We start from the raw sequence: 25990 nt of genomic DNA, 5'->3' as shown, positions 1-25990 counted from the left end.
ACGGGCTGAGTGCGCCCTTCCACTCCCGCTGTGACCCGAGCTTGGGAGGCAGGAGGGGCAGGGGGGGCAGCTGTCCGCTCGGCTCTGAGCACAGAGCCAGGAAGAGGGCCTGGGAGCCAGCAGGCAGCCTGCTCTGCTGTCCACCCTTCCACCTGGCCCTGTCTCCGTGCTGCCTTCGCCCTTGTGGGTCCCTCCACCTTGTAGGCCCTCGTTCCTTCTCCCGTGCGGCCCCGTGCTCGGTGCCCTTCGAGGCCAGCCTCGCGCGGGAGGTCTGCTGGGGTTAACGCAGAAGATGGGGCCCCCCTCCCTTCTCCCCCACGAACCGGAGCCGAAGTAGTGACCGCTGCCGACCCACTGGACATTCTGACATTGCCGGGCTGTTTTGCTGACGGCGCTCACTCAATACACACAGCAGGATTGCGTTGAGTACTTTTATTATCCCCATTTCACAGATGGGAACAGTGAGGCTTAGAGGGCTACCTGTCTTTATCCAACATGCCTAGGGGATACCAAATACCCTATGTGCCAAGGTGGGTGGCCAGCTAGTCTGTGGACCGCCCCCCCCCCATCAGGCTTCTGGGCCCAGATGGTGGCCCCTGGACGACGGGGCAAGCCAAGCCCCGAGGGAGCAGGAGCCCACAGAATCTCAGCTGCCTCTCCAGAGATAAGGGTGCTTTGTTCTCCAGGCTATTTCCAAAACCAAGGAATTCCACCGAGGCCTCTAGGCGGCCGGCTGCCTCCCCAGGCGCTGTACAATTGCCTCTGAAACATCAAGAATGACAGTTATTTTTTATCAATGAACTGAGGACCTGCTTGCTTCCATAAACAAGGCTCTTCCCTGGAACAACCCCTCTCTCCAGCTCTCAGCCTCCGGCCCCCTGAGGGGCCCCTCTGCCCACAGCCTGTCCCTGACTGAAGTTGGATAGCGGGTCCCCCACTGGAGGCTGCTAGGGTGGTCCTGGACCGGGACAGGAAAGAGGGCCCACCCCACCCGAGGACACCCCCAGCTCTGGGGCTCACAGAGCTGGTGCGGAGAGAGAAGACACCACCTTATCCACCGATCGGCCCGGTCTCCTGGGGCAACTGACCTCACCTCTCTGGAAGTCGGTTTTCAGACTGTAAATCCGGACAGTGGTCCCTGGGCTGCCTATCTAGAGGGCCGAGGGAATCTGAAGAATGCGAGGTTTCCATAAAGTGCAAAAAGACGGCATGACCTGTGTCCTTCCAACTGATGGAGGCAGGAACAGCCGCTGCCATAGAAAACCACTTCTAGCTTTTACCTTGAGATTATACATTAAGCCATCGCTCAGGGAACACAATTTGCATCAGACTGAATACAGTTGCCATCTTAAAAAAAAAATCTTGCTGCCTGTGGAAGTCTGTACTTTCTCGTTATAAAGAGCAGGTAACAAAGGCGGAAGGGGGAAAGCGGTAATAGGAAAATGAAGTCAGCTCGCCAGAGCAGATAGAACACAGGGGATTGCTTGAGAGCCATCCGTGGATGGTCGTGGAAGGCCTTTTTTCACAGACGTTTCTGCAGGAAAAAATAACTTCCCTTTTGCTGGTCTGACACCCTCACGAAAACAATTACTTCCAGCACATGGTTTCTGAGATTTCATATGAATATTGACTGTAATGCTCATTCTGGAGCAGAACAGCCTGCTTGGACTCCCTACCTTGTGCCGAGCCCTTCTAGCCTATCTCCTCTTGGCAACTATTGCACGAGGTAGGGACCATCTCCATTTTCCAGGTAAGAAAACTGAGGCCCAGGAAGGAGAAGTAACTTAGTTAAGGTTGCAGAGTTGGTAACAGGGAAGGAAGACGAAGGCAGGGCTTTGGGTCTCCGAAGTCGTATTTTCTGCCGCAAGAGTCAACCCAACTTCCTTGGTGTCAAAGATTCCCTCCGTGGCTCCCGCCCGTAAACACCAGATGACTCAGACTAGCACAGGCGAGAGCCTCCTGTAAACTGTGAAGTCCCACACGGAGGTCAGAACTTTTTACATCAAAGCTCTAATTTATTACAAGTAATTTAGAGTTTGTTATTTCCTCCAACGGAGGCTTGCTTTTACAGAAGGAACCACCGCAGGGTTCCTTGAATAATGAGCGTTTAAAATATTACTAAACGATCTGCTGAAGGGAAGTGAGGGCTGGGAGGTGGAAATCTCTGGAACTGTGGGATTTTGCGAGGGCAAAGAGGAGCTCAGCTGAGGCCTCCTGACGAGGACAAGTGCTTTTTGGTCACCTCAACCTGTTCACAGCCCTGGGGCAACCAACTAATTTTTTTTTTTTTTAACCAGCATGATTATTTACCATCATTACACATACAGTAGGTTACGTTCATGGGAGAGCCTGAGACAGTTATGATTTCCAACGAGGCTCAGAAAGGTTTAGTGACCTGTCCGAGGTCATGAAAAAAGCATCGCGTAATAGGAATACACACCCATATGGACCAGCAACTCCACTCCTGGGGATATACACAAAAGAATTGAAAGCAGGGACTGGAACAGCTCTTTGCATATCCAGGTTCATAACCCAAATAAATACTCCTAAATACAGAGAACAATCGGAGGGTTGCTGGAGGGGTTGGAGGTGGGGGGATGGGCTAAACGGGGAAGGGGCATTAAGGAAAACACTCGTCAGGGGGAGCACTGGGTGTTACACATCGGGGATGAATCACGGGAATCTACTCCTGAAATCATCATTACACTATATGCTAACTAACTGGGATATAAATAAATAAATAAATAAATAAATGAAAAAAACCAAATATCATCGAGGGGCGAATAGATAAACATAATATGGTATGCACGTACAAGGGAACATCATTCAGCCTTAAAAAGTTAAGAAATTCTCACATCTCTACAACACGAATGAACCTTGAAGCCATTATGTTAAGTGAAGTGAATCGGACACAAAAGAACAAGTGTTTGATTCTACTTAGATGAGGTCCCTAGAATGGTCAAGTTCACAGCGACTGAAAGTAGAATGTTGGTTGCCGGTGGCGGTGGGGGGGGGGGCGGGGGGAGGGCTGGAACGAGGGGCTGGAAATGTGGCGTGGATGTTGAATGGATATGGGGTTTTCATTTGCAATAATGAAAAGTTTGGGGGATGGATGGTGGCGATGGTCACCCAACAATGTGAATGTACTTAATGCCACTGAACTATACACACAAAAATAGTTAAAATGGCAAACGACATTCATGTTTTATGTTTTACGTATTTTTTTACCCCAATTAAAAATCAATGTCAGGGGCGCCTGGGTGGCTCATTCGGTTGAGCGTCCTACTTCAGCTCAGGTCATGATCTCACTGCTCCTGAGTTAGAGCCCCACCTTGGGCTCTGTGTTGACAGCTTAGAGCCTGGAGCCTGTTTTGGATTCTCTCTCTCTCTCTCTCTCTGCCTCTCCCCCACTCATGTTCTGTTTCTCTCTCTCAAAAATAAACATTAAAAAAACAAAGCAACGTCAATGTACAAACTGAGTAATAAAAATGGTTATCACTTATAGAGTACCCAATATGTAGCAATACAACCTTGTGAGGTCTCGTTACCCTTCCAGTTTTAAGATGAAGAAATGGAGGTTCAGAGTGGTTAGTGACTACCCCCAAAAGTCATAAAGCCAGAGAAATAAAGTTGGGATTTAAAGCCAGATCTTTCTTTCTCTTTCTTTCTCTTTCTTTCTTTCTTTCTTTCTTTCTTTCTTTCTTTCTTTCTTTCTTTCTTCTTTCTTCTTTCTTTCTTTCTCTCTTTCTTTCTTTTTCTTTTTAATATTTATTTATACTTGAGAGAGAGAGAGAGAGAGAGCGCATGCACGAGCACAAGTGGGGGAGGGGCAGAGAGAGAGGAAACCAAGGATCCGAAGCAGGCTCCAGGCTCCCAGTTGTCGGCACAGAACCCACTGTGGGGCTCGAACTGAGGAACAGCGAGATCATGACCTGAGCTGAAGTAGGACCCTCAACCCACTGAGCCACCCAGGTGCCCCTAAAGCCAGGTCTTTCTGGCGATCTCTTTCTGGCTTCTCTGTGTTGCCTCCTCTCCTCTGAAAGCCTTAGCGCCCGTCTGCATGGCCTTTGGTAAAAGGATTTTGTTTCTTTCACAGAAAACTATGAACAAAAGGCATTCAGCTTTGGATTACTATTAGGGGCTGCCTCTGGCCCCATTTCAGGGTGGCCTGGAGTTAATTCCTCCCCACCCTGTGCCTCAGCTTCCCCATCAGGCAAACCAGTGGCTGTCCTCCCAGGGCATTCATTCCAGCACTCTCTCAACAGTGCATCGCCTCTCAGAAATGTCTGTAAAAAGAAGGCAAATTCAGAGGTCGACCATAAGTCCCATTTTGTTCCAGGCAGTCCTGATTTCTGACTGTTGCCTTTCAAGAGTATCCTGGTTTGTGTGATATGCTCACCCCACAAATTCACTAACTAGGTTTTGTTTGAGCAACATTTGGCTTCAGACCTCAGAGAGTTGCCTCTTGTAAATTCTTATTTCTCTTTGTTTTGAAACCTACGAGGTAAAACCAGCCAAAGTTTGTCAAGATTGATATTGCAGGCTTTGTTTCGAAGTCGCTCAATGCGGACAGTTGTATGTATCTTTGTTGAAAATTGCAAGCCAAGGGGCGCCTGGGTGGCTCATCTGGTTGAGCATCTGACTTCGGCTCAGGTCATGATCTCACGGTTCATGAGTTCGAGCCCCACATCGGGCTCTGTGCTGACAGCTCGCAGCCCGGAGCCTGTTTCAGATTCTGTGTCTCCCTCTCTCTGCCCCTCCTCTACTCATGCTCTCTTTCTCTCAAAATAAATAAACATTTTTAAAAAATTAAAATAAAATTGGAAGCCAAGATGTCTCATGATTTGGTTTTGTTTCAGAGCTTAAAACATTTTTCATTAAGATAGGGATTATTCTGTGATTTTAAAAAACACAACAGTTCAGTACAATGATTTTTTTTTAATTTTTTTTTTCAACGTTTATTTATTTTTGGGACAGAGAGAGACAGAGCATGAACGGGCGAGGGGCAGAGAGAGAGGGAGACACAGAATCAGAAACAGGCTCCAGGCTCTGAGCCATCAGCCCAGAGCCTGACGCGGGGCTTGAACTCACGGACTGCGAGATCGTGACCTGGCTGAAGTCGGACGCTTAACCGTCTGCGCCACCCAGGCACCCCCAGTACAATGATTTTTTAAAAAAATTGAGTGTAGGGCCAGCACAAAATGGCTGATCTAGCAGGATTTGTAGGAAGAATTACTATTATGAGGGTGTTAATGAGTTGATACTTAGAAGATCCACACTTCTATAGAAGTAGAGTGAGTCAAAATTTGTCCTGTTATATTCTTTGGCAGTTTATTGTCACTCTGAGAAGGATTTAAACTTTTTTATTTCATGGAAAGGCAACATACATTCCTTTTGATAATATGAAAAATATAGAAAAATACAAAGAGACAACAATCCTATTACCCAAGATTCCTACTATAAACACTTTTACATATACTTCTGGTTATTTGTGTATTCATGTATGTATCATTTATCCAAAAATAACACACACATTGTATTCTCTTCTATAACATCCGTTCTTCATTTATATTTATGTCAGATGCTTTTCTATTTTGTTAAACATGGTCCATAAAATCCCTTTAATAGTTATGGGGTTGTCAATTATATGGATATGTCAAAATTTACTCAACTCTGCCCCTAATGTTGGATGTTTCTTTCTAATTTTTTGGCTTTGAAAAACCAAAAACAACTGAGAATCATTCTTTTGGCGAGAGTTTTGGAGAACAAATTTTTGGAAGTGCATCTGCTAGGTTAAAGGATATGTTTCTCTAAGGCTCCTAATGCATATTCCTCTCAGAGTCACTGTGGAAATTCTAAAACTTCTGAAATAAATGCGAAACGAGACATCGAAGGCACAGACATTCTAGACCTCTTCCCCATAATTCATGTCCTCTGTGCCTCATCATAACAGGTTCCAAAGCCAAATGGGCCAGCTTGTTCTAATGCCCGTAGTGTCCCAGGATGGTTGAGTTGCAGAGGGAAGAATCCAGGGCGAAGAGATTGGACACTTGGTTTCTAATCCTGGCTCAGTGGCCCAAGTGTGGGCCATAAACAAGATATCTGGCTTTCTGGACCTAAGTTCCTCCATTGGTGAAACAAGGGGTCCAGCCAGAAAATGATGAAAGTTCCTTCCTGCTCTTACATTGGAAAGGAAAGGAAACTGATGGAAATGCAGTAAAATATTAACATGAACTTCTAAATGATCTTAGCTCTGCCTGCTTTCTCTCCCCCTCATTTCAACCTCCCCATGTCTCACATCGTCCCCGTGCTTGGCTGCCTTTTACCTTTTCTTATTTCACCTTCTCTGATTTCACCCTAAAACTCACCCTTGGACAGGCTTCCGCTGGGTGGCCAACGGTGACCAAACCCTTTTGAGTCCTTAGGAATTAGAAGTAATCTTTCTCCAATGTGCTTTTTTTTTTGGCTGTTGTTTAGAACCTTTGAAATGCAAATCACTCCAACCTGCAGCTAAGGAAACTGGCCTCTATAGGGCCTCCAACTGACCTCAACAGCCTGGTCTAAGCCCCAAGTAGGCAGGACTCTGCAGCTTGCTTCCGAAGATCAAAGGGGCATTGTTCAGCTAAAGTTCACCACCAGAAAACCTAGATTAGCGAGTAGTTCCTCCCCCCTCATCGGCTTTAATATCAAACCTTTGTTAACATAGCCAGGACCCAAGGGCTCTGGCCACTGGGCTCCGAGCTGCTCGAGGAGAGAAGCTAGTATGAGATCTCAAAAGAGGGACAAGGTAACAGCTAAGGTTGCTTCTCTGATCTCGCTTGATATAGAACAAATCAAAGTGGTCAGGAGTGGGGATTCTGGAGTCGGCTGGCCCGCCAATACCTAGACGTGGAATAAACTAAATGAATTCCTACAGCGGCGTCTAGGGGACAGAGGATTCAAGTATTTCGTGATTCATCGGCAGTCTCTGCCTCGCTCCTCCTCGAGCTAGTCCTGACTGGTCAGTGGAAGTCAGCAAGCTCTGGCCAGCGGGATGGATTCTGATCTGCCTGACCACTGCAGGTTCCCACACTTCCCAGACTGGTTGTCTGGACCCCTGCCTTCTCTTTCCTGTGCATGCCCCGTGGACACACACATTATCTCCACTCCCTCCTGGAATCCCACTAAAATGATAGTAAAGGAATGTAAAAGGCACAGGCCACAAGGACAGAGAGAACAGAAGAAGAGACTTACAGCAAACAAGAGATACCCATGACATTTTAGAAGCTGGAAAATAGGGCTTAGTGGTAACAGGCTTAGGAGATAGAAGAAGAATCTAACTTTCTTCAGTAGGCCGAGTCTACTGGAGAAGAGACAATAGCAGCCAAGAGATGGCAACAAATCTTTAAAAGCACAAAGCAGATGGGTTAATTGGATCTGGCTGAGAGGAGAAACGTGAGTTCTAACTTCAGTAGGCCAACTAGAAATAAGCTGATATGAACCCTACAACTATGGAAAGGCTCCAAATTGGAAGCCCCAGATCTCCCAGGAGGTGAGGGGTCGGAATGAGGCTAAAAACTCGAGAATTGGTGAAAAGACTTCTTAAGGGGCAGTTAGAGGCCCCCCCCCCGCCCCCTAGTTGCCCACCCAGCCCTCATGTGCCCATTTTGGCACGATTGGCACGATGCTGAAAGTCTGCTCCCTAAAGAAGTTGAGTTGCAGAGGGCAGAGGACATGGCACAGCAGAGGGCAGTGGAGATGCCAGGCACGGCTGAAAACAGGACGCCGTTTGCTCTAGAAAGCAAGGGGACAACATGAAAAATTTATACAGCTGCAGACTGATTCCACCGCCTACCCCTGGGCTCCCGTCTCTGCTTGACTCCACAAACAGTAGCACGTCGCTTACACCACGTCTCCGCCTGCACGTTTTGGCAAGAGAACGGAGCAACCATCGGTGCAGAAATGAACCGATGGAAACAAGACAAAAAAAAAAAACCAATCTATAAATATTAACATTTGCACGTTTACCCAAAGACCCAGTCAGGTCCCTGCGTGATCACGTTATAATAAAGCCTACCAGTCAGCAAGGTTCATATATTTGCACAAAGCTGCTTAGGGCCTCAGACTTAAACAGGGATGTGCAGCCAAAGATCGTACCATTTGTGCGGAAAGTCTCTAATATGACACGGGAGCCAAAACAATTTGACAAAGGGAAAACCAGACCAATCAGGAGATGTTTGTTTGAAGTTTAGGAAGTCCAGAGTCAACTTCCGGAGAAATCACAAAAGAAAATTTCTCAGAGCTAAAGGATCTGATGTTTTGTTTTGTTTTTTAAATAGAAAGGGTCCTTCGAGGGCCCAACACAATGTATGAAAAAAGAGGCCTTGTTATAAAACTCAATAATAGTAAGAATAAAGAGAAAACCAAGGAACAAAGATAACCAGAAAGCTAGGAACTAAAGCACATGGAAGCAGTGTGTTAAAAATTCTGAGGGACAATATTTTCCAAATAGACAGTATAATACTCTTCTAAATTATCAATTAGATGTAAATTTAGAAAAAAATTCAGACTTGAAGATCTCAAAAACTCATCTCTCATGAACCCTCCGTTGGAAAGTTTCTGGGGAATGTCCTCGGCCAAAATGAGAGAGTCAAGGACGTGACAGACACGGACAATGGCGAAGATGGGGGAGTGGGGACCAGATATACGGTCCCATCTGAAACAAAGAATGAGACAAAATATAGGAAACAATGGCCCTCGGGATATTAGACACCCAGATAACGAAGGCCATCGAACCCCGGGAGATGGAAGATGGGGTGCTGTGCAGGGACGCTGAAGCAGGTGATACCCAGAGATGGAGCTGGAAGTCTGGGGAAACCAAGGCAGCTGGCATTCACAGGGTAGAACACTTGAGCAGAAAGCATTTTGCAGAAAGGGGAATCTTAGAGATCTGAAGAAGGTCTCCTCGCAGCGTTGAGCTGAGCACTTTCCCATGAAAACCAGCCAGGGTCAGGGGAAGAGCCATTGTAGGGTTAGAGAGAAGAGGGCTGGCCCCTGTCAGACTGCACAGTCCCATGGTTCCGGAGGCATCTGCCAGCAGACTAAGCAGTGTTTTGCCCCAGTGTTGGGGAAAAATGAACCCTAGACTTAACTATTGCTCTGTTCCAGTCTAAGAAAGATTAGAAGCAAAACCCAAAGGGATTGTTTCCATGTAATTTAACCTCAACCCAGAACAGAATTCAAGAATGCTTTTAAGAATGTAAAAATATCCAGTACCCAGCTAAATAAAAGTTACAAATAAATATACAGACTTATTATTATGGAAATGTCTTTAAAAGATAAGACTACAGTAAAAATATTAAGAATGTATTATGACGTCGATAACATATATAGAAGTAAAATGTGAGAATATCATCACCAAGTCCTAGAGGGAAGACATGGAAACATTTTGTTGTAAAGTTCTTACACACAAAGTAGTGTAATATCACTTGAAGGTAGATGTAGAAAGTTAAAGATGCATACTGGGGACTACAAGGCAACAACCAAAATAACAAAACAAAGAAGTATAGCTAATAAACCAACAAAGGGATTGGAATGGAGTAACAAGAAATACACAGTGAAATTCAAAAGAGCTCGGAAAAAGGGGAAAGTGGAATGAAGAGCACGTGAGGGAAATAGAAAACAAATAGTAATATGATACGCTTGAACCCCAGCACCTCAATAATCACATTAAATGTAAAAGTCGGGAACGCTCTGTCACAGCCAGCCTCCAAGATGGCCGCCATCGAGACCTGCCTTCTGGTGTTCACGCCACCATATAAGCCGCTCCCATTAAGCGTGGACTGGGCTTAGTGAGTTACTCAAGATGAGGCAGGTGTGATGGTGTGATCGCAGACTAGGTTGTACAAGGCAGGGTGGCATTTCTTTCTTTCTCTCTCTCCCTGGGATCAACGGCTCTGGGGGAAACCACACAGTGAGCCTCCTATGGAGAGGCCCTCATGGTGAGGCCCTCGTGGTGAAGGAACTGCAGCCTCCGGCAAACAGCTTTTTGGTGAGCTCAGAAGCGGATTCTCTGGTTTCAGTCAAAGCTTCCAAGACTGTAGCCCTAGCAGACAGCTGGGTTGCAACCTCATCAGAGACCCTGAGCCAGAACTGCCCCGCTAAGCTGCTTCGGCATTTCTGACCTTCAGAAACGGGTGATAAAAAGTCTCAGCAAACTAGGAATAGGGGGGAATTTCTCCAATCAGATTAGAGGCATCCACAAGACCCCCAAAATCACCCTCACACGGAGACTGAATGCTTTTCTCCTAAGATCAGGTTCAAGGTAATCATGTCCCCTCTCAGCATTTCTACGAAGCATTTATACTGGAGGTTTTAGCCCCTGCATGGAAAAGAATTAAAGGGCATCTAGATTGCAAAGAAAGAAATAAAACTGTTTTTATTTATAGGTGACATAATCATTTATTCAGAACATTCTTTAAAAAAAAAAGTCTTATTTATTTAAGTAATTTCTACACCCAATGTGGAGCTCAAACTCACAACCCTGAGATCAAGAGTCGGATAATCTACCAACTGAGCCAGCGAGGCACCCCCACAGAACATCCTTTTGAATCTGTAATAAAGCCGCTAGAACTACTGAGTTTCACAGGCTTGCAGGATACAAGGTCAACGTACAAAAATTAATGTATTGGTATAGACTAGCAATAAAGAATCAAATTAAAATTTAAAAATCAATATAATTTACAATGACATCAAAAATACTAACCGCCTAGGGATAAATCTGACAAAAGGTGTGCATGATCTATGCACTGAAAACTACAAAATATCACTAAAAGAAATCCAAGAAGACCAGAATACGTGGAGAAAGATATGAGTTCATGCATCCAATGACTCAATATTCTTAATGGTCTAGTTTGTACTGAGTCTCAGTTCGTACTGAGTCTCTACAGAGTCAGCATACTTTCAATCAAAATCCCAGCGAAGTTTTTTTTTTGTAGGAATTGACATGCCAGTTCTAGCATTCATCTGGCAATGTAAAAGATCAAAACTCAGGTCTACATGAAAAAGCATCACATTGTAAAAGGAATAAGTGGGGATAAAATTAAAATGCTTATTTTTCTTGGGGCGCCTGGGTGACTTAGTCAGTTGAGCATCTGCCTTCGGCCCAGGTCATGATCTCAAGGTTCATGAGTTCGAGCCCTGCATCAGGCTCTGTGCTGATGGCTCAGAGCCTGGAGCCTGCTTCAGATTCTGTGTCTCCCTCTCTCTCTCTGCCCTTCCTCCACTTGCTCTCTCAAAATTAATAAATAAATAAATAAATAAATAAACTTTAATATGTTTATTTTTCTTATTCTTGGTTGATCTAACAGATAAGTTTATTCAAAATAATAATACCAGCAATATATTTGATTATGTATGCATATATATATACTTATATATAAATTAAATGCTTATATATAAATTATATATATATATAAAATGCTTATATATAAATTAAATGAGTGATAGCAACTATTCAAGAGATAGGAGGGAGACATTCCGATTATTTTGTTATTATAAGGTACACTACCTGGGAAGTGGTGTAGAGTTATTTGAAAGTAGACTTGGATTAGTTATAAATGTATATTGCAAATTCTAAAGGCATTGGCTAAAAGTAGTAAAAAAAAAAAAAAAAAGGAGGGCACCTGGGTGGCTCAGTCGGTTAAGTGCCCGACTTCAGCTCACGTCATGATCTCACAGTTTGTGAGTCTGAGCCCTGTGTGGGGCTCTGTGCTAACAGCTCAGAGCCTGGAACCTGTTTCAGATTCTGTGTCTCCCTCTCTCTCTCTGCCCCTTTCCTCTCTCTCTCTGTCTCTCAAAAATAAATAAATAAACATTAAATAAAAAAGAAAGGAGAGAAAATGAATCATATAAACAGTTAAAACCACAAAAGGCAGAAAAATAGTGGAGTCAAAGAAAGAGAGAAACAAAGAACCAGGGTAACAAATAGAGAACAGTACCAAACACGGTAAATATTAATCCCCAGCTCTATCAATGATCACTTTGAAAGTCACCGTTTAAATGCACCAATTAATGGGGTGCGGGTGGCTCAGTTGGTTAAGCGTCCAACTCTTGATTTCGGCTCAGGTCATGATCTCCTGGTTCGTGGGATCGAGCCCTGTGTGGGGCTCTGTGTTGACAGCCTGGAGCCTCCTTGGGATTTTCTCTCCCTCTCTTTCTGCCCCCACCCTGCTCATGTGCACTTTCTCTCTCTCTCTCAAAATAAATAAACGTTTTTAAAATGCCCCAATTATTGGGTGGCGCAGTCGGTTAAGCGTCCGACTTCAGCCAGGTCACGATCTCGCAGTCCGTGAGTTCGAGCCCCGCGTCAGGCTCTGGGCTGATGGCTCGGAGCCTGGAGCCTGTTTCCGATTCTGTGTCTCCCTCTCTCTCTGCCCCTCCCCCGTTCATGCTCTGTCTCTCTCTGTCCCAGAAATAAATAAACGTTAAAAAATAAATAAATAAATAAATAAAATGCCCCAATTACAGGGGCGCCTGGGTGGCACAGTCGGTTAAGCGTCCGACTTCAGCCAGGTCACGATCTCGCGGTCCATGAGTTCGAGCCCCGCGTCGGGCTCTGGGCTGATGGCTCGGAGCCTGGAGCCTGTTTCTGATTCTGTGTCTCCCTCTCTCTCTCTGCCCCTCCCCCGTTCATGCTCTGTCTCTCTCTGTCCCAAAAATAAATAAACGTTGAAAATAAAATAAAATAAAATAAAATAAAATAAAATAAAATGCCCTAATTACAGACAGTAGATTAAAAAACAAGACCCCACCTATATGTTGTCTACAAGAAATTAAAACCACAGTGGGATACCGCTAAACATCTGAGAGAATGTCTAAAATTAAAATGACTGTACCAAATAGTGGCAAGAATGTAGAACAATAGAGCCTATTAAACATATTAAAGTTTATTTATCAACATTGCTAGTGGGAAGGTAATGTGCTACAAACCATTTGGAAAACAATTTGGCAGTTTCTTAAAAAAAAAAAACAGCAAAAAACAAAACAAAACAACAATTAAAAAAACCCTCTAGGACCCAATCCTTCCCCTCCTGGCTATTTACCCGTGAGAAAGGAAAGCATATGTTCATACAATAATTTTCACATGAATGTTGCTAGAAACTTTATTTTTTGATAACCAAAGACTAGAAACAACACAAATGTCCTCCATCTATATGATGGGATACTATTCCGCAAAAACAAACAGAACAGAAACAAAAACAAAAAAAGCAAGCTGTTGATACAGACAACACCATGAATAAACCTCCAAATAATAATGCTGAGCAAATAAAATGAGTTACAAACAAATACATACTCTGTGACTCCGTTTATGATAGATCCTGGAAAATTCCAGGTACCCTTCAGTGACGGGACGCAGATCAGTGGTTGTGTAGGCATTGGAAAGAAGCGGAAGAAAGGGATTACAAAGAGGCACAAGGAAATTTGAGGTGATGGATATATTCGGGACCTTGATCACGGCCATGTAAAACTTACATATGTCAAAGTTTATCAAGTTGTACATTTTAATGCGCTAAGTTTGCTGTTTGTTAATTACACTTCAATAAAGCTGTTAGAAAGAAAAGGGGCATAAAGCCCTGTTTAAAAAGACCTGGAATATAGGATTTGGGGGATCCAACACAAGAGATAGGAAACACAAGAGATGGAGGTGCCAGGCAAGGGGTAGACCGAAGGCCTGGGACCCAGCCCTGCACTGTCAGCCAGATCCGAACAAGAGGGTGGAATGCTCCAGAAACAAATGAAAGACATACTTCCTTTGTGTATTTGAATGCACTAATTGAAACCCTAAGGAAATACCGTTCCATTGGAGAGTTTGGGCATGAATTAGATACATAGAGCAAGGTAGACAAAATTCACTGAGCTAAGTAAACAAAAGGAGGCAATTATTAATTGCAAGGGGGCCAAAAAGTTGCATCAGGTAGGAAATCTAATGGGAGTGTAAAAAGTGGCTCTATTCTAAACGTACTTGCATACACGTAAAGATGTAACATGATTGGGGCGCCTGGGTGGCTCAGTCGGGTGAGCATCCGACTTCGGCTCAGGTCGTGCTCTCTCGGTTCCTGAGTTCGAGCCCCGTGTCGGGCTCTGCGCTGACAGCTCGGAGCCCGGAGCCTGCTTCGGATTCTGTGTCTCCCTGTCTCTCTGCCCCTAACCCAGTCGCATTCTGTCTCTGTCTCTCTCAGAACTAAATAAACATTAAAAAAAAAAATTAAAAAAAAGAAAAAGATGTAACATTATTTCGCCAAATTCAAATGCCAGGAGGAATGGAAAGAAAGAGGTGGGAACTGATGTGCCGTCTAGTAGCTGGGGAGAGAGCCCACGAGAGGCCCCAAATCTCGACTCCCAGACCAAGGAGTCAAAAGACAAAAATCTCAGAGTGATATATTAAGACAGAGGATAGTCAGGTGAGGCCACAGGTGTGTTAACTAATCTTCCCGTGGTCCTGATTCCGCAGTGTATACGGGGGTCAAATCAAAATCTGTACACCTCACACACACAGTGATGGGTGTCAGTTACGTCTCAGTAAAGCTGGGGGAAACGGCGATGTGCACATATCACGGAGGCAGATGCAGGGAGGCCGGCAGAGATGCGGCCCAGGGAAGGAAAAGCCGTTGCTTCTAGGAAGGAGGCCCCGGGGCAGCGAAGAAACTGAGGCAGGAGACTGCCGGTTGTGGTCAGAGCCAATAATCTATGGCTTTTGAAACTACCTGTAAATATCCCTTCGACAAAACAAAATTAAATTTAAGGAAATGTATGGAAAGAATCCCGGGAGAACACCCGTACCGATGAAAATGGCAGGCTTGCCTACTTTCCCCTCCTTATTTGTACCCGTCCAGAGCTTCCCCAAGTCTATTTATTACTTTCGTTTAAAAAAAAAAAGAAAAGAAAAAGTGAGTCAATAAATGCAAGTGAACAAAACCCATCCTGTTTACAATTCTCAGGAAGGCAGAGGAAAAGACTTTGAAAAGAAAGTCGCAACCGGGATGGAAAATCCCCGAGTCGCGGGCAGCTGGCCGGGCTCCTGGTCTGCAGCGCCCAGGCCAGCCTTCCCTGGGGAACCGCCACGGCCGCTCCAGGGTGCGGCCGGCTGCCCGAGGGCCTGGGGCCGCTGCTGCGGTGAGGGTTCGAGCCCTATGGCACCACCCCCATGTGCATGCGCGTGCGCACCCACACCCCACCGCCAACACACACACACACGCACACACGCACACACACACACACACACACATCAAAGGTGGGTATAAGATAGCCTGACCTCTCCCATTTGGAAACTTCAATTTTCTGGACATTTCTCCTTCAGAAGGAAGCGAGGGCGAAGAGGGGGACAAAGTGAGTGAGAAGGGAAAGGAGCAGGAGTTGAGTGCTATTCTGAAGAGAACATTCCAGAAGTTTCCAGGGGAAGGGCTGGAAAATGGGTCCTTCCCACATATTACCTCACCGAATTCCAAAAATAATTCGTATCCCCTTTTGACAGAAAAGGAATCAAAAGCCAAGAGAGGTCAAGGAATCGTTGTAAGCTTACCAAAGTCAGAATTTGAACGCACAACTCTTTCATCCTTCCCTTCTCTTCTTTCTATCCTTCCCTCATTATTATCATTATTATTATTATTTTTTATGTTTGAGAGAAGCGCAAGCGGGGGAGAGACAGAGAATCCCAAGGAGGCTCTGCACTGACAGCAGCGAGCCCAAGGCGGGGCTCGAACCCACGAACCGAGATCATGACCCGAGTTGAAGTCAGATGCTCAACCGACTGAGTCACCCATTTTTTTTCCCTTTTGAACATACTTCCATGGCACCCAGACAGGACACTGAACCCTAGTTTGGGTCTCTGTAAACTTACACTTGAGAGAGAGAGATCTGAAGAATGAAATAAATGAGTGAGTAGTTTCAGGTGCTTGTTAGGGCTGTGCACCCAGGGAAACAGGGCGACGTGATGGACAACCGGGCATGGGCGGAGCAGAGGTGGTCAGGGAGGGCCTCCGAGGAGGCAGTGTTTGAGCCGAGCCCTGAATGACAAGCTGGGGACAGACAGAGGAGCAGAGCGTCTGGCCTCGGGATGGCCGTGAGGGCCTGTCTGTCTGATGCGGGGCTCCCTGGGAAGGTGACCCTGAAAGTGTTAGAGGATGATGGGCGAGCGTTCTTGGGAACAGCACGTGTGAGGCACGATGCCCGCGGACCCTCAGGAGAGGGTACTTGAGCCATGCTGGCCCCCTGCACAAGGACCCTGACCTTGCCACAGCAGACTCCCTGGAGTTGAGAACTTAATCATCTCTGGAGCCCCCACTACCTTAGAATTAAGTCTTGAACCTGATACTCGGCCTTTTGTGCCTTCAGGTTACAGGAGATCATTGTCTCTATGTGCTACCAAGAGAACACTAGGGCAGTCACCCTTGACCTTATTGATTAGTCATCTCCAGCCTTCCACGGTCTTTCTCAAATGCATCAGTGGTTCTCAGCAACAGCCTGTCCTGCTCTGTTGCTCCTCCCCACGGCCAGCTTCTTAAAGACCTGAGACACTGCACTCCCAGGACATTCCTGTCCATGGGTATCCCATCCAAGTTCATCATGGGGCTTGGAGCTATGGCACAGCACCCTTGGGCAATCGGGGCTCCACCACAGTGCCGGGTCCTCGTGGCCGCTGGCTGGCGAGTGAAAATCCCCAGCAGGGTGGGCTTCTCAAAGCATGTGTGGGCAGTGAGTTTATTCGTGAACGTTCTCTTGATCAACCCCTGGCGGGGGTGGGGGGCAGTAAAGGAAGTTAGCCAGAGAAGTTGAACCCTAGCGTCTTTGCAACAAGGACCCAGCTAATATCCCGGGGGAAATCTGGAGCTTCCCAGACCAAAGCAGGGGCACTGGTCTTTGGTACCTCTGCATCAGCCAAATATTGGGTTGAGCTGCCTCCTGGGAAGGGCCGTAACTTTGAACGTGGCAATGACCTTCAGCCAAGGGTGGTGTGTGTGAGGGGGCTGCTCAGCTGGAGACATTGCTGGTAGCTGGAGGAATGAGCACTTTGGTCCCGAAGGGGTTTTGGGGGGTGCACGGGGATATCTACCATAGCCCCACTTTGGACCCTTGTAATGCAAAAAACAATTAGCTTCCTTTCCTCGCGAGGCATCCATAGAATCAACATCTGGAGGCCGAGAGCCCGAGGCCCATTACAAGTAGCAAAAGAATTTGGACAGGATGCGTTTAATCTTGAGTTAATGGTACAGTCCTCCGCCAAGATAAACTTCTCAACCTCGACGTATTTTATTTTGAAAAGATGTCATTGTCAGGTACAAGGGAAATGTGTCCTCACTTAGGCTGCTGTGCCAGATGGCATAATCACTGGATGGGGCCACTGGTTCGGTCTGTTATCTTCTTCATCTGAGGAGCTCTCTCCCCCACAGACCCATCTCCCGAAAAGCTGGCCACATTTACTAAGTACTTCCCACCTCTGACAGCTGCAGGAAAGCGACGCAAGGCGACTTGAAAGCAGACATTTTTGGATGTGACGTTTCTAAACATCAGATATGTTGGATTCCCCCTCCCGTCCCCGGCGCTGGGTGGAAGTCAGATGGGACTGACAGGGAGCATTTTGCCCTTATTTTCCATTCCTTATGTTTTTATTGAGCACCTACTATGTGGCCCCTATGGTGGTAGTTATAAATTCATAATGACTGCCCTTCGCTGCCAGTCATGGGCCAGGCACTGTGCAGGTCTCATTTACAATACTTGTAAGGACTGCAGGAGGTAGACGGGTGCCCAAATTATCCCCGGTGTCTGGAAAGGGACATGGAGGTTCGACTAGATTAAGCAACCTGGTCAAGTCAGCGGTGGGACCCAGCCTATGATACGGGCCTTACTTGTAAAGCTCAAGGGCTTGCCATCCGTCACGGAGTCCAGTACAGTGAACAGGAAATGAGTTCCCTGACGGCCCTGTGCCTGCTTCCGCAGCGGGTACGGTCTACAGTGCCACGCGCAGACCTGCTTCCCCCCGGCGCGTCCTGGCACTCTCGGCCAATCCTGGAGTTCTAGAACTCTCAGGACTGCCACCGGCAGTCCAGAACGTCTACCGCCAGGCCAGGCGGTTGATGACCAAGGATGGATTGCCTCTCGGCGCTGAGCTCCCAGCTCTGTGCCCCAGGAGAGCTCTGTGTGGCTGGTGTGCTTACCATCCGCACAGAAGCAGGAGGTCCTGGCGTCCCTTCTGGGGGCTTGGTTCTTCCCGCTCCACCCTCAGGACTTTCCTCTAGGGCTAGAGCAGAGCTGGGGATAGGATAGGATGGGGGACAGAAGTCCTACAGTCCACCTCCGTTCCAGAATTTCAGAGCACACAGTGAAGGGCCAGAAAGAAATACCCTCTTTTTGGGGCGTGGTTCCGTGTCAAATCCCGGAGGTACGGTAGCGTAGTCTACCGAACTTCTTCAGAGACATTCTTCTACCCAGTGAAACTGTTAGGGCTGGAATCACCAGTCCCATTTTGAATAAAGAAGATGAGACTCGGGGGGCGCCTGGGTGGCGCAGTCGGTTAAGCGTCCGACTTCAGCCAGGTCACGATCTCGCGGTCCGTGAGTTCGAGCCCCGCATCGGGCTCTGGGCTGATGGCTCGGAGCCTGGAGCCTGTTTCCGATTCTGTGTCTCCCTCTCTCTCTGCCCCTCCCCCGTTCATGCTCTGTCTCTCTCTGTCCCAAAAATAAAAAATAAACGTTGAAAAAAAAAATAATAAATAAATAAATAAATAAATAAATAAATAAATAAATAAAGAAGATGAGACTCGGAAAAGCTGCTACCTGACTTGCCCAGGAGCACCTTCAAACACCAGGGCAAAGACCTCCTGAAGGACACCACTCTTCTTGTCCCCCACCCCCGTAGAGTCCGAGCCAGAAATCTAGGAGGGGACAGTGTAATCCAGGAGAGAGAAGGCAGCCTTCGGAGTCAGAAGAGCTAAGTTTGAATCCTGGGTCACTACCTGGGTGACGGTGGGTAAGTTACTTAGGTCCTCCCAGCCTCAGTTTTCCCACCTGTGAAATGGAGTGAGTAATCCTTGCATCAGGTTGTTCTGGGGTTCAACGGATGTCACAGCGGTAAAGAAGCTAGCCGAGGCTGTTTGAGAGAAGCCCTATATCTCTCTTCCCCTCCTCAGAGATGTACAATTATTCTTACCCAGACATGTGGTTAATATGAAACAGCTATATTTACCTGTCGACTAATAATAATTTGAAGCAACTGACTTAATGATGAGCCCAATATGATAACCCTAGAATATAATGGGAAGGAGACACTTGTCCTTGTCCCCTTTAGTCCTTGTCCACAGGTGTCAGTGGCATTGGACTGGCACTGGATCAGGCTGAGAACACCCTGAGCTGAGCACCACACCCAGGACGCTGCTTCCTCTCCAGGGTCCTTTCTCACTCTGCCCTCTTTCCCCCCCACAACGCTGAACTTCTGTCCTGACCATCCCCGTCTGACCTCTGAGCACCTTCAGTGCTCTTCCCTCTGCCAGGAACACACTCCACCAAGCCGAAGAAGCTCAGCTTGAATGTCACTTTACTCCTTCACTCATTCATTCATTCATTTATTCATTCATTCACTCAGTGCTTACTGAGTACTCATTAGACTCTAAACAGTGTGCTGTTCCTTTCCAGAAATCCTTAGTGAAAATAAACTTGGAGTGTGTGCAGAAGGAAGCGACTAGGGTCCAGGTGCCCCCCACCCCTTCCCGGGCCTGGGTTGCCAATAAGGGGGTGAACTTGGTTACCTTTGTGAACTTGCTCAAGCCGTGACATTCTGGGAGTCAAAGAGCTCCCAACCCATGGCCAGCTGGACAGAGAAGGGGGTCTTAGGACACTGGCATTGCACTTGGCTTTGGTGAGCCTGTGCTCTGCTCCCTGGTGCAGGCCACCTGTCCAGAGCTAGATGGACACTCCGTGGGACTGTGCAGTGTATCAGGCAAACCCATCACTCCAGTCAGGCTCAGAGATGGATGAAAGTCAAGCCAATCCACTGTGACAGAGACCCCTGGGATTGTTACCCTCACCTACCCTCCCAAGGCATATTCTTTCTGAGTGTTTCAGGGTGGCCATCACGAAGCACCCAAAACGGAGTGGCTTAAAACAATGGTAATATATGCTCTCATAGTTCGGTGGCTAGAAGTCGGAACTCACAGTGCTGGCAAGGGCCACGTTCTCTCTGAAAGCTGTAGAGGAGAAACCTTCCTCGTCTCTTCCAGCGTCCGGTGGTTTGCTGGCAACATTTGGGATTTCTTGGGCTTACAGCTACGTGATTCCAATCTTCGCCTTTCTTGTCACACGGTTCTCCCCGTGCGTCTCTGTCTGGGCACGGCTGTCTTCTTATAAGGACATCAGTCCTATTGGATTAGGGCTTCGTCCTACTCCAGTATGGCCTCATCTTAACTACTTACACCTGCAACAGCCCTATCTCCAAAGAAAGTTGCATTTGGGGGTACTGGAGGTTAGGACCTCAACGTGTCTCTTTTTGGAAGGCAGCCCACAACGCCTCCCTACCACCTCCCGCGAGGAGCCTCTCAGCCTCTCCGGTGGGCATTGGCGTTGACCGCGGCACTTGGCCTTCAAATGTGTTGAGCTCAGTTGTTGGAGATTTTCCTCTCCTGCTTTCCTCCCCCAAATATTTATCAGAAGATTAATGTATTCCAGGAACGGTGCCAAGTCCTGGTACCCAAAACAGTAAACAAAACAGATGGTGGAAAGGCTGTCGTTACGTCATCCTGGACCATGGGTCCTAGGTCCCCTCTGAGGCCACACAGAACACCCTGGCCACACCTTGCCCATGACCCTGTAGATATCTGAAGATAGGCATGGGTTCCCCCCAAACTCCTTTGGTTTGAACAACTTTGATTCCTTTACTTCTTCCTCTTGATAGGGTGACTGTATATGTTATGGACCAAACTTATGGAGAGTGAGAGTGAGTGCTATTAATAATTACACCGAGGCAACATGCGTAAACCAGCAACGTCCCGGGCCGACCACAACATATGGTCACCTCATGGGGCATGGGTTTCCAGGTCCTTCCTCACCCCTGGTTGCTCTCTTCTGGGTGTTTTGTAGTCTGTCTCCTTTTAAATCATTGCTCCCAGAAGTAACTGCCATATGCGTCTGGCATAGTGGAAAAAAACCAGATAGGCGGGGGGATCATTTTAATAAATGTGCCGAACACCGTGACACAGGCAGGAGAGAGGTATTTGGAAAATCCAGAGGAAGAAACAATTAACTCTTTCTGACAAAGCTCGGGACGGCTTCCCAGAGGAACTGATATCTGAAATGGTTCTTCGAGGGTGAGTAGATTTTCCCATCGGGAGAGCGGTACGAGTCCTTGGGAAGGGCATCTTTGTCATGCCTCAAGGTCGAGGAAGAGCGGGGTTCCCGGCTTACCTGTTGCTGATAGAGGATCATGTTACCCTTCCTGGAGCCTTGTGAGGTCTTAGCTGATGCTAGCTCTACTCTGGGCTAACGCTAGAATATAATGGGAAAGAGGCACTTGTCCCGGTTGCCGGTAGTGGAATCCTACTTCCTTCTGATTGTCTGGTTTGCTCCAAGGAAGAACAGGCAAACTACAGGCAGAATTTGGCAAACAAAGCATGAGCAACTTGCTCCGGGATCCCCTGCACTTCTAGGCCCCCATAGGAGTAAGTCATTTATAAGCATTTGCTGAGAATAAACTTCCTTGATGGGTCGGCCTGGTCTCTGGGGAGGCAAAGATCACACATGGTCCCTGCTCTCAAAGCGGTCCTTCTAGGGAGCAAGGCGCATGCATGCAATGAGACACAGGCCATTGCAAAATATTTAAGAACCGTCACATACCTTTATAAATTCGTTGTGCGTTTTGTGAACACAGGGAAAGTTTTGAGTAATTCAGTCGGGATACAGTTGGCTTTCACTGAAGAACTTTGAGGGCTTTGATGGCCAAGTCAACCTTCAGAACTAGAGAAGGGGTAGCCCAGAGGTGTGAACACACAGGAATCGTGTAAGGTCAGCACAGCCTTTGTGGCTCTTGTGGAGTGGGGGTGAGGAGAGGGGGGCGGGGCGGGGGTCCTCAGAGCAGCTGGAATACAGGCCACTGTCATGCCTGGCCACCCATCCACACACCTGCCTTCCCTCTGGCCAAGGTCTAAACACAGTCCGCTGACTGTGCTGGGCAGACGGGAGGGCAGCGAGGAACAAGGTGGATCACAGAAGCCCCCACGGTCAAACACATCCCAGCACCTCTGGCTAAGCTTCTCCCACGCCCTCAGGAGGCTGGCTTTTTCGCAGCTGCCGTGGGCTCCATCCTCCAAGGTGCGGAGTGGCGGTTCTCTGGGGTGATGATTCACCCTGGAGCCAGCCTCCGTCCAGGTCCAGACACTCTCCACAGCCCAGGCGTTTCAAAGGGGCTCATCTTGGACAGACACCGCGACCAGAAGGGTGGGCACCCGCAGTCGCTGGGGGAGAAGGTCAACCGCAGAAATCATCCCCAGGCTGTGCCTTCCTGCTGCGGTGAGAGGGAAGTTCAGCTGGGAAGCCAAAGTGTGAACCTCTTGGAGCTCAAGCATCAACTCTTTGGGGAGGCTTTTCCCCAATTCCCTCCTGCAGAGCGAGCCTCTCCTGGGCCATCCCGGGCTTCTGCTGGGCCGCCTACCACACGGGACTGTTGGTGACATGTGTCTTCATCCTCTCGGGACTGAGAACACGCCTGAGGCTGGGGGTACCTTCCTCATTTCTGAACCCCCACCCCTGGCACCCACGGGGGGGGTCAGCAAATGTGGGTGGCAGGAAAGTGAGGGAAAGAGGAAGGAAGTGCACAAAGAAAGTCATGATAAAATAAAATCCCGCATTCACAGAGAGGAGACCTTTGTTCTTGTAGGCTCCGCCCACTCAAAATACTTAATTATTATATTTTATGGCTATGTCGGTATAAGGAAAAATGTAAGCCAGGCACAATTCATTTTTATATATTATTCAGTATTATTATATTCAAGTTTCTTCCCTTCTGATTTTATTTTTAATTATTTTTTTAATGTTTATTGATTTCTGAGAGACAGAGCATGAGTGGGGGAGGGACAGAGAGAGAGGAAGACACAGAATTTGAAGCAGGTTCCAGGCTCTGAGTTGTCAGCACAGAGCCTGACAGGGGGCTCGAACGCATGAACGGTGAGATCATGACCTGAGCCGTAGTTGGATGCTCAACTGACTGAGCCACCCAGGCGCCCCTCCTTTTGATTTTAAAAGTCACTATTGTGGGCCCCTTAAAATATAGTGGGTCTCAGGCATAGGACTTACTTGGTCCTAGCAGGTAAGCCATCCATGAACCATAAACATGGTGGCCAAATACTGATAAGTGGTCTCACCTAGGCACCAGCCAATCAAACCCGACCTTTTGCAGCCTCAAGTCGCTGCAGGCCCCTGGTGTTCTGGAGGAAGGGGCTGAAGTGGTAGCCAAGGGGGTCGCGCTTGGGGGGGCACTGTGACTTCTTACCAACTGGTACAGAAAGACTGAGAGCCACCAGCATCCAGGACAAGTATGCCCTTCCCATTAAGTCCTAGGGTTAGCCCAAAGTAGAGCTAGCATCAGATAAGGCACGGACATTCTGGTGCCTTCTGTAAGCCCTGGGTGGAAGTAGAAATAATAAAAATGGTCACTGCAAAGATACAAGATAAAGAAAGAGGAGGAGGTGAGCCTAACTGCCAGGTTTCTGATCTGGGTCACAAGCGGTACCCTCAGTGAAAGACGGAATTCAACAGGAGAAGCCGGCTTGAGGGGAAAGATAAGGAGTTCTGTCTGGAACACGTTGGATGTGGTGTATCTCTGAGATTCCAGGAGGCAATGCCTGTGAGCGTCAAATAGGTGGGGGTAGCGTTTTGTTTTTTTGTTTTTTTGTTTTTCCTTTTAGGAAATAAGGTCTGGAGCGATCTGGAAGTTTCAGTGGGTGCAGAGTAAGCCCTCAATAAATCTGTCCTGGGCTGAATCAGAACCTCCCCGCCACCCCAATATTTCAGCCCCGGGCTCAGAAGATGATCTGGAGGACCCCACGCAGACTGACATAAAGGGAAAACACAGAACATCCTTTGTCTGATTATGATCGAGGCAGACAACTGCAGGGTATACTTCAGCTCTAAGTACCCAAGGTGTGGGGCCTCTGGCTGTCAGAAGTCAGCACGAAGAGGGCCAGCAAGAGCTTGTCTTATTGTCTTGTGCCTTGAAGATCTGGGAGGCATAAGAAGAAATTGCATTTTCCAGCCCCTGAAGCAATATTTGTTTTCCCTTCACGTCTATTTCCCTGGGTGTATTTTTTTTTTACTCTGTTGATAGATATTATATAATCACATTGTTTAAATATTTGAGATGGTGATTACACCACCATTCAATTTTAATTGCTACTTTTGTTAACGTGTCAGATGTTTTCAAGCAAAATTAATTAGGACCAACCAATTGATGGATGGTCTTTCCAATCCAAACCTTCAGAAACTAACCCGTTTCACACCCAAACACTACAATTGCAGAGTGAATTTGAACCGTAGAACTTACCATCTGAGGGATGTCCTCCCCTAAGGCCACGTCAAGGGTTGGTCTTACCAATGAGGAGCAAAAATGCAAAGCATACGGTGGAGAGTCACAGAATTTATTTTTATGCAAAAATCCCTTCTCTAGCAGGTCTGATGCGTCACTCATTGCTTTTTGAATCCTGTAAGTGACAGGCATCTCAGTACCGATCAAGACGGCCGCATCCACTGTTGGCCTGTTGTGATGGTTACGAAATCCTTCCTTACCCTGTACTGGAACGGATTTTGCAGTCACTTGCTCCTGTTGCTTGTACATTTCGCTTTCTGAAACAACACAGAAAACTTCACTTCTGACTCTGCTCCCTGTGAGGACATTAGGGTGGAGCTCTCGGGAGTTCTGTAGCTGATTTCTCTTCTCATTGTGGGGCTAGGTCCACAGACTTAAAGGATTTGAGAAATCTCTGAGAAGGAGTTCTGAACAGATTAGTCAGCTGCCATGCCTTCACTTAGATGTCATTTTCGTAAAAGACAGCACACCCTAAAATCTACCTCTGCCCTTGCTCATTTAGGGGGACGGGTGTCAGTGTTTGGAGAAGAGAGTTGACGTGCTGTATTGGTGACTCACTTGGAAATCAGGTTGCATGTACAAATATGTATTTATTTGAAAATTTTAATTATATTTACGAGGTTTAATGCAGTCTTTAAGATGGCGTCTGGGAACCTGTGGAGAGGTACTTTTGGAAACAAGTGTGCACTTTGGTCAGACTGAGTCAGACCGTGCTGCTTTAGAAGTTCAGCTCTGCTACTTATTAACAGTGTGACCTTAGGCCTTGGCTTCCTCAGATGGAAAATGGGTATGAAAATCATTAACCTGGCAAAGTTAGAGTGTGGAATAAGTGAGAAAAATCTATCAAGTGCCTGGCATTCAGCTTGGGTTGTATCAGGTGCTCAATAAATGGAACGATTAGGAGTGTAGATTCCAGTTTTATTTATTTTTTAAGTGTATTTATTTTTGAGAGAAGGAGAGAGAAGGAGAGAGAGAGAACCCAAGCAGGTTCCACACTGTCAGCGCAGAGCCCCACAGCAGGGCTCAAACTCAAGAACCGTGAGATCATGACCTTAGCCGAAATCAAGAATCGGAAGCTTAACCGACTGAGTCACCCAGGTGCCCCTAGATTCCAATTTTAAATATGAGGAAGAATGTTCAGGGGTGCCTGGGTGGCTCAGTTGGCTAAGCATCCTCAGGGTTCTGAGTTCAAGCCCCTCGTTGGACCCCACATCAGGCATGGAGCCTACTTTAAAAAACAAATGAGAGGACCAACTGGGTGGCTCAGCCAGTTACGTGTCTGACCTTGATTTCAGCTCAGGTCATAATCTCACTGTTTGTGAGATCAAGCCTCGCATTGGGCTTTGCACTGACAGCACGGAGCCTGCTTGGGATTCCCTCTCTCTCCCTC

General features: G+C 47.1%; 1 long non-coding RNA gene across 1 annotated transcript; it reads right to left on the bottom strand.

Moving 5' to 3' along the window:
* Positions 1 to 417: 417 nt before the first annotated feature.
* Positions 418 to 25379, bottom strand: LOC123384229. Its single transcript, XR_006594957.1, has 2 exons — positions 24559 to 25379; positions 418 to 762 (listed from the first exon to the last, which is right to left on the bottom strand). It is a non-coding gene; the product is annotated as an uncharacterized LOC123384229 (long non-coding RNA).
* Between the last annotated feature and the right edge of the window lie 611 nt (positions 25380 to 25990).

This window comes from Felis catus, chromosome A3, assembly GCF_018350175.1.
Source record: "Felis catus isolate Fca126 chromosome A3, F.catus_Fca126_mat1.0, whole genome shotgun sequence".
NCBI lineage: Eukaryota > Metazoa > Chordata > Mammalia > Carnivora > Felidae > Felis > Felis catus.
The sequence above is the reverse complement of the archived record's forward strand: the minus strand, read 5'-3'. Positions and strand labels throughout refer to the sequence as shown.